The sequence below is a fragment of the Monodelphis domestica genome, chromosome 4 (assembly GCF_027887165.1).
Source record: "Monodelphis domestica isolate mMonDom1 chromosome 4, mMonDom1.pri, whole genome shotgun sequence".
Classification (NCBI taxonomy): Eukaryota; Metazoa; Chordata; class Mammalia; order Didelphimorphia; family Didelphidae; genus Monodelphis; species Monodelphis domestica.
The window spans coordinates 442453533-442463282 of record NC_077230.1 but is presented as its reverse complement, the minus strand read 5'-3'; the positions used below and the strand labels follow the sequence as shown (position 1 = coordinate 442463282).

The window sequence follows — 9750 nt, the reverse complement described above, 5'->3', positions numbered from 1 at the left end:
TCCTTTGTGTACTTTGTCACCATTAGATCCCAGAAGCCTTCTTTTTCCTTCAAAGACAAGTCTTACCCATTACAGCTCAGAGAAAGTCTGCTTATCATCAGTCCAGAAACAAATTTCCATATCCTCAAACAAGCCTCAGGGGGAAATGTGTTTTTATTTTGTAATAAAAAGTTTTAAGTTCTGTTTGAGAAAAAAAAAATTTTAAGGATGAGAAATTTGCTGCCTCCTGGAATCCAAAGACTGATTTCCTTGTGGAAGATACCATGGAGATGCTTGCAGAGACCCCACGGTGCTCCAGGAGTTCCTGAGCAAAACTGAATGTGCAGACCTGAACTTTGGGAGGTTGAATACATTTGTTTATATGTACTTTGTTATACCAAAGGGGACTTCCCCCTAATTGGTTTTGTTCTTGATTCCCTTTTCTTTCCTTATCCCCAAGTTGTATTTTCCCTGTGTAAAATTGCATATACCTTAATTATGTTTAAAATGATCCATTGTGAGCATAGACGGACTCATGGGAGGGAAAAGCAGGAGTTAGAGTGGCCAGATATCTATAGTTCTCTTAGAAACCTGGATTCTTTCTCTCTGCCCTTTAACCTTCCTGGGACCAGTGTTACTACAGCCACCAGCAGTATGTCTGTGAGCGTGATTCCTGGCTGCTGAGCAAGACATTTGAGAGGAAATCTGGAAAGCTGTCCAGAGTTTAGAGTAGACAGCCCGAGAAATTTTAACTTTGCTTCAAGGGGTTCATCACGGTTCAGGATTTTAGGACATTGCAAAGAAATGTCTGAAAGCTTGAGAACAGTAAAAACACAGCTAACATCTCTGAAGACCAAGTTCTCTGCTGAACATTGGTGGTTTACATTGCAGTTCTTGGTCTTCCTGGCAGCATTTGTTGTATATTTGGAAACAGAAACATTTGTAATTCAAGAAGCAGTTACAGAAATACTTGGCATTGAACCAGATCAAGAAAGAGGATTTCATTTGGACATTGAAGATTGTCCCTCTGGTGTGCTAACTCTTGCAAGTAAACTGTCTCGCCTGTCAGCTAACAGTGTCACTGTTGAGGACTATGTCCTCTTCATATCTCTACATTCATCAATGAGCTAGATTCTGGCTTCTGACTTCTCAACTTAAAAAATGATTCACTGAGAAAATGCTATGCTGGCCTGAAGTATGATGTGAAAAAAGTAGAAGTGGTCTCTGGCTTGTCAATCCGAGGTTTCAAGAAGGTAACAGCAGCTGCTTGGACAGAGAAATAGATTTCCTTGCTATTGGCCTTGTTTACCTCTAGTGATTACCAGTAAAAGAGTGGGAGCTTTAATATCCCTCTCCTGTGATAGTCTGGAAGCTGAAAATGATTAAAAACTTCTCTTTATTTTCTTACCAGTTGCATGGTGCAGGTATAAGAATGAAACATTTTTTAAGGGAAAAAAAAGCCTTCAGAAGGACAGAATTCTCTTTTTGTTTGCAGTGAACTTCTTCTATAATTTAATGTATTTCTGTTTTGCCAACAGTAGTAACTGCCAACTTCTCAGTAAAAATAGTTCACATGTTGATCCTGTCTTCCTTGACATATTGTGTTGAGTGCTTGGTGTCTTGCTTGTATATTTTTCCTTCTGTGATAATTCCTGCTCTTTACACATCCCCAAAGGCAGATCAGTCATGCCTAGATCTGGTATGACCTTATAAATAGACAATTAAAAAGAATCTTTGTAAAATTAAAGTATATGAAAAATGCTTTCTGGTTAAATACTGTTTTTGTTAATTCAAGAAGTCCTGTGAATGAATTGAGTGTCAAAGTTTTATAGGGGAGGCATTTCTCAAGTATTCTTAATAATGTTTGTAAAAATAATGAAGATTTGCTTTGCTTAATCAAACTAACAATTATTTTGGGAGGGGAAATGTCTATTTGGACTTAAGTTTTTGATGAATTTATCTTTTTGACTCTAAAGGATGCTACTATCAGGCTCAGACAAAAATTTAGTGTTTAAAAGCCACTGCTTTTTGAGGTTGTCAGAGTGATTCACTTTGAGAACTATTACTATAAAAACAATCTATTCTTAGGTCACGGTCACATACTTCATGGGATTTATACCTAGATGACAAACCACATTTTTAGAAGCCAGAAAAACAGTTTGGGCTGGGGGCAGACAACCATCATAGGAGTTATTATTTTTTTCAGCCCTTATCTTCTGAATGACTATCAATTCTAAGACAGAAGATCACCAAGGACTAGGAAATTGGGGTTAAGTGACTTGCTCAAGGTCACACAGCTAGGATGTGACTGAGGCCAGATGAACCCAGGTCCAGATGTAGTACTTTTCATTGTGCTACCTAGCTTCCCTTGTGAGTTAGTTTTTAGAAATGTCCTGCATACTATATATTTATATTACGTAAATGAGAATTCAGTAGTTTGTACATTGTGTAAAAGAAAGGCATTCCCTTAATTTTGTCATGTATGACAAATCTTTAAGAACCAGTGTGAGCCTTTAGATGTATGAGTTTGGGTCCATTCATTAATTATAGCTTTTTTTCTATCTGCCAGGCAGAATTAAGAATATTCTTCATCTACTATTCAGAGAAGTAATGAATACTACTAAGAGTGTAACTTTACTGCTTAGAACTAGTTGAAGGAAAGTTGCCACTCTTGACACTTGTAATACAAAGTAGTTACTAACCTTGATGTTGAATACTAGTCACTTATTCTGTTTGTAACATAGAACATATATTACATAATTAAATTTTAAAAAATTAGCCTTTATGTTAAGGAAAATAGAAACAGTGACACAGGTTATTACACAGATTAATTTATAAACTGTTGACAGCACATACAAATTCATTACAGACTGTTGACACTAGTGAATTTCAAGTGGTAATCAGTGAGAAAAATTTTCCAAGTATTCTTTTTAACGAGTAGGTTACAGAAAGGTCTCGTTTAAAAGCTCAGGCACTGAACCAAGGCATTTAAAAATAATGCCACTACCTGACCTGAAAAGAAAAGACGTTTCATTTAGATGATCTGAAGCAGATAGTGATTTTGATGTCTTTTTTTTTTCTTTTTAAGTGTCGTTTCTGCTTGAGAATGTTGAAAGTTCTATGGGAAGGTTGTGGATTATGATTCTAAATGGAAAAATACACTTAAAGGGGAAAAGAGAGATAAGTTGATTTTGAATGTGTATTTTGTTTAATTGTTTAGCTGTACTGTTTCTGTCATATGAGAAATAAAATTTGTTTTTTATTAAAAATAAATAAAATGATCCATTGGGGAGACTGCTCTCCCAAATGATCACAGGGGGATTGTGCAGATGGAAAATTTGCAACAACTGAGCTACATTCCCAGCATCCTTTTAAGTTATGTCCTAATTTTACATAAGGATGCTTAGGAGATAAATTTGGCTGAGACCCCACACTATGGGCTCTTTTTTTGGAGCTTGTGCTTTTGGTAAAGTGCTGTAGGTATGTGTCTTACTCTCTTTTCTCTGCTCACTTGACGGAAAGAACCTTTTTTTTTCTTTCCCCTCTCTTTTAATTATTATTAAAAATCCTACATGTTATAATAAAAGGTTCCCTTCACTGATAATGGTGGTATATCAGTAATGTATTGAGATTATGGGAATATGTTATGGGAACAGGAACCGGGTGTGAGGGAGGGAGCCCAGGCTAGTATGAGTGAAGCAATTGTCTCCCTCCTTTTTCCTTGTGATAACAGGATGTCATTTATCACACTGTTTCTCCAGAAGAAGTGGCTGAAGGGGATTTTATGACAGACTCCCCTATTATCTACACTTATGGATAGCTTCAGTGCCTTTCCCTCAGAGAGGATCTAGAGGCACGCCCCAGCCACGGATCTTGTCTCAGAGGGAAAGGCCTCAGGTGCTCTTTGTGAGAAATGTCCCTAGTTTCTTGAAGTAACCTTTCCAAATATCATTGTGAGTCTAAAAAGAATATCTGACTGCTTTAAAGGGTTTATTAATGGCTTTTAGGTGAGCTGGATGAGGGAAGAGAGGATAGACAGCCCTGTTAAAAATCCTACACAGTCTGTAATCTGAAAGGCATGTAATACTGCTTAATCAGATGTCTCTGTCCATTCCCAGCTTAAATAACCCTTTCTAATAACTTATTTATCTTTAGGTCTAAGAGAAATATGAAGGAATAAGTTAAGGGAGGCGGAGAAGAACAAGAGAGCTATGCTCTCCTTCTGGGAGTCCACAGCACCCCCCCCCCTTAGGGATCTGAGATGTCTTTTCTTCAGGTTGAGGGAAGTAGTAGTTGTTTGTTTGGAGGGAGATCAGCTACAATCTTGAAGGAAGAAGTAGGATCTTCTCAAATGGCTTCAGTGATTCATCAGCCCCCCAAAGCAGGTCCTGACAGCTTTAGGTCCCAGCTCAGAAGTAGAGAGGCTCCTCAAAATTCCCCCAGGTCCATCTTTCCTCCCAGAAGTTCTTGCTCCTCAACTATCACTCGTTCTCTCCTTCCTCATGTCAGGGTTCCAAATCTTCCCTGCCCCCCATCCTTACAATGTAGATGAATGCCTAATTAATTTGAGCATGATTATGATTGTTAAATAAATAGTAAAGGAGGTAGCTGGGTAGAACAGTGGATTGGGAGGGTCCTAGGCTCAAATCAGGCCTCAGATATTTATTTTAAATTAATTAATTAATTTAATATAATTTTCATGGTTACATGATTCATGTTCTTTCCCTCCCCTCCTCCCACTCTCCTCTCATAGTGAACAAGTAATTCCACTGGGTTTAACATGTGTCATTGATCACGACCTATTTCCATACTATTAATATTTGCATGAGGGTAATCACTTAGAGTCATCCCCAATCATATCTCCATTGACCCATGTTTTTCTTCAGTGTTTCTACTCCCACAGTTCTTTCTCTGAATGTAGATGGCATTCTTTTTCATAACTCCCTCTGCATTGTCCTGGATCATTCCTTTGCTGCTAGTAGAGAAGTACATTACATTCAATTGTACCAGTGTATCAGTCTCTTTGTATAATGTCCTCCTGGTTCTTCTTCTTTCACTCTGCATCAATTCCTAGAAGTTGTTCCAGTTCATATGGAATTCCTCCACTATATTATTCCTTTGAGCACAATAGTATTTCATCACCAACATATACCACAGTTTGTTCAGCCATTCCCCAATTGATGGGCATCCCCTCGTTTTTCAATTTTTGGCCACCACAAAGAGTGCAGCTATGCATATTCTTGTACAAGTTTTTTTCCTTATTATCTCTTTGGGGTACAAACCCAGCAGTGCTATGGCTGGATCAAAGGGCAGACCGTCTTTTAGTGCCCTATGGGCATAGTTCCAAATTGCCCTCCAGAATGGTTGGATCAATTCACAACTCCACCAGCAATGCATTAATGCTCAGACACTTCTTAGCTATGTAACCTTGGGCAAGTAACTTCTCCCCCATTGCCTAGCCTTTACAATTGCCTAGCCTTTTCTGCATTAGAACTAATAATACATAGCACTGATTCTAAGGCAGAAGAAAAAGGGTTTGTAAATAACTAATAAATAATAAGCAGTAAAAGTAAATGAAAGATTTTGTTTTTACATCTTCAGCACTTCATTCTCCAGAAGTGCTGAATGAGAGTGTTAAATTAGTATCTCATTCTCCACAAGGGAAATAAGAAGCATTATTTTGAATTTTTGAACTTAATTTTTAATTTTGGGAATATTAAATTGAATTAAAACTTTTTTGAAACTGAAATAATCATGCACTCATATTTTAATATTGTTTGGGGACTATAATAGGATTCTTATTTAGAATTTTATTTTGTATATGTAGAAGTTATTTTTCCCTGTTGTTCAAGTATCAAGTAGTTTTGAAGGACTGACAGAGCATTTAAATCAGGCCAAAATTACTGAATGTCTCCTATGACTAGCAAATATCCAGTCAACCAGCTCCTATTGGGGAATTTAGGTATGGATTTCTTATTTTCTTTTATAAGAATGAAACTCTCAAGAACCTGTCTATTGCAAAGGAAGCTTTTACAAAAGAAGAGAAAGGACTCTGAAGCCTATATCTGGACCCACAGGACTTTAAGAATCTGACAGACTTTGGGAAATGGGGCAGTTTTTATTGTTAAGATTATCTTCTGACTAACTGTTAATGCATTGACCCTTATGGAGAGTGCCCCTAGAAACAAATTATCTATGCTTTGGCCCCTTGTCTCCCTTCTTCCCTTAGTAACAGAGGGTCAGACTTTCCTGGGCTCACTACCCTTTATTTCTTTGTTATGGTCAAAGATGAAATTGCTCTGTCCAAAAGGGAGAAATGAGAACTTTGTTTCATGGAACTCCCACATTTACCTTTGTCCCTTGGGAACTTGCCTTTAAGGAACTCTCAATCTGATCCTTGTTCCAGATTGAACAATAAGTCATCAAGTGCCCATCAAGCACCCTGAGTAGGAGTGAAAGAGATAATTAAATCTTAAATACTCTTCTGTCTTAGAAGTTTCTCCCATGGTATCTAGGCCTCTGCCAGGTAGACTAACCCCTGACTGGAAGCCTCCTTCCCTAACCTTCATGTAATGCAATCAGGTGGCCTTCCTTTCCTTTATTCCCCAAAGGGTATACAAGACCCCAAATTCTTCAATTCTTTTGAAATTCCAATGATAGTCATTCCTATTCATGGTGCTTTTTCCTGGAAACATTGTTTCCAGAGTCCAGAGCTTGGCTCTGTGTTGTGGCCTTGAGAACTCTGTCTCCCTTATCTTGATTAAGGACAGTGGTTCTGTGTTTTTCCAGGCTGACACATGTATACAACTTTCCAGGTATAAAACTGAATAACATTTAATCTGTCCAATCATGTTTAGGGTTAAATATAATTATCTCATGTTTTTACAACTATATCAATTTGTAAAATTCCCAGGCTCTGTTGTTCTTTCCTAAAATCCTCTGACATCAGATTAAGAAAATTACTTCATTGTGGAATTCTAGGTAGACCAATGATTCTCAAATTGTCTCTTTGTGATTGGTTTTTCTGATATGTGATCTTGTCAGTGAAATATTCTAGGTTTTCTTCTATTTTTGTCAGTTTTTTTTTTACTTTACTTTATTAATCCTTGCTGTTTTGCAAGATGATTGGCTTCCAATTGCCCAATTCTGGTCTTGAGGGTCTGGTTTTCTGCTATAATCTTTTGATTTTCCTTTTTGGTTTGGTCTATCCTGCTTTTTGTGGCTTCCAGCTGCTTCTCCAACTGGACATTCTTGTCCTTTAAACTGTTATTTTCTTTTTGAATTATTTCCCACTTTTCTTGCCAGAAGGTTTCCATCATTTTTATGAGCTCCAATTTAAATTCTTCAACAGCTTGTGGCCAATTTCCATTTTGGGGGGGAAGATTTTGGTGCATTTATTTGTATTTCCTCTTCTGCAATTTCCTCTGTAGTCTGGATTTTTCCCCCATAAAAATTATCCAAGGTCATCTCCTTCTTCTTGCTTTTTTTGGTGTTGGAAAGGTGTTCCTGGGCACTGTTTGCCATTGCTATGGTGGTTTTTCCTTCCCTTTACAGTCAGAAATCTGAATGAGGAGGACAGGCTCTCTGTGTATGGAGCCTGAGGCCACCTCTTGAGAGGCCACCTCTTCTGCTTCTACTATTTGCTGCCCTTCTCTGGGCTCTGGGATTCCCCATGGGAGCCCACAGTCTGTACTCTTCAGCCTGCTGGGGTTTCAGGTTTAGCTGCTCTCAGGGGTAGGTCTTTGGTGGTCTTAGCTGCCAAGGACATAGAGGTGCCCCTCACTCTCTCTAGAAGTGCCCCTCACTCACTCATTGATTCTAGTGGGCACTGGCTCTGACTCTGGATCCATAGGTGGGGTAGGGAAGGGTAGATGAACTCACATTTTGTTGGAAGCTTTTTCACCCCCTTCTAGTGTGGAAATGCCCAAATCCCACACACCTTCCATTCTGTGCCCTACTGTAGAGTCCCTTTGTTCATATGAATTTGGGTTTTTTTGGTCTTTTGAGGTAGTTTATACAGGTAGGTGGTGAGGAAAGGAAGAGTCCTGTGTCTAGACTGCCACCATGTTTATCCAGAAGTCCTTCTTCATTGTGGAATTCTAAAGAGTTACTGAATGCATGAAAAACTGGGAGTTCTGGGGTTGGCTGGGTCCCCCTCACAGTCACTACCAGCTCCAGGGAGTCACTGGACTCTGACTCTTGGCGTGCGTATCTGAACCAGCAATTGTAGGTCCCTGCATGGTGCTCTCTCACAGCTGGGATGGGAAACTCAACCTCATTTCCAGGTCTTTTCACATCTGGCCCCTTGAAAACAAGAGGGAAATTAGGTGGTGCACTGAATAAACCATCTGGTTTGGAATCAGGACGACTCATCCTTATGAGTTAAAATCTGCCCTCAGATATTTACTACTGTGTGACCCTGGGCAAGTGTGGAAGAGAGAAATTGAGAATGATTTTGTAGTAGCTGAGTTTGGAGCAGCTGTCAGTCAAATGAGTGTATTCTGATTTGGAATGTTACCAGGAAAGGCAGTTGAGAGCCAGATCAACTGTGGGCTGCAACTTGTTGCTTTGTATCAGGGAAGAAAGAAGGAGTTTTTTTTTCTCTCTCTTGGAATTTGGAAACTCAAGCTGGAGGTGGCCTGGTGATTTTGAAGGCAGAAGGAAAAAGGACAATAGTCCAGATATCTCTCTGACTTGCTGTATTGATGATAGTGACTGAAATCCCAGACCTATCAACCATTTCTCTCAATATGAACTATATTCCAACATCCTCCAATCTAAGACTCACTGTAGTATTAGGGAAACCCCAACCCCTCTTACCTCCATTCTTTATCCTTTCCTGTCTTCCCCAAATAAACCCCTTACTTAAGATAAAGAATAGAAAGAGTATTTCATGTGAAATATCATAAACTCACCCTGGGTGATTTAGAAGAAGAAGAAAGAAGAAGAAGAAGGAAGGGGGGAGGGGAGAAAAGGGGGGCTGAAGAGAGCAAGGAAATGGGAAGAAGGGAGGGTAGACAAAAGAAGATAATTTCCTGATCTTTAGTTATCAATTATCAATCAAATATAGTCCATTACTATTATTTATTATACAAGTTACTAAACCTAGTTTGCCTCAGTACGTTGTCTCTACAGTGATCTGGAAAAGAAAATAACAAACCACTCCAGGATCTCTGCCAAGAAAAGCTCAAATTGGATCAGGCAGAGTCTGACAGAACTGAACAAGAACAGAACCATGATGTCCAACCTGGGTAGATTGCTCCCACTATCTTTTCTATTTCCATCCCTAAAATCTCGGATCATTGATGGAGGTAATTATAAAGCCTATAGGTTTCTATGACTCCTGAGATACATTAACACTGTTGGGAAATATTTTTTTTTCCTTTTCAATTATTTAATTCATATAATTCAATTATTGACAGATATTTTCAATGATCATACTTTTTTAAAGTGTGGGAAAGTTTTGAAGTGAGTCAGTATTTGTGGGGTTATGTGTGGGGTTACAGCAGTACCAGTGGGGAAGAGGGGAAGGACTATGGGAAAGACCTGGCATAATCAATCATGTTGGGCCAGGATTTGGTCCTGGGGAGGGCAGGGCCCTTCCCTCTGTCTGAATTTGGGCAGTGCTATTGCTTTTAATCCTCAATGACTCTTTAGGATTCCTACATTCAACAAAACACAGTGCTGTCTTCCCATTTGTCAGGGTATCCTGGAGCTTCTTCTCAGTAATCTCCTCCAGCTATGACAGAAAAATGAGACCTTTTATAAGAG

General features: G+C 38.9%; 1 pseudogene; it reads left to right on the top strand.

The window, feature by feature from the left end:
- Positions 1–649: 649 nt before the first annotated feature.
- LOC100617327 (translin-like) lies at positions 650–1961 on the top strand (annotated as a pseudogene).
- The last annotated feature ends 7789 nt before the right edge of the window (positions 1962–9750 follow it).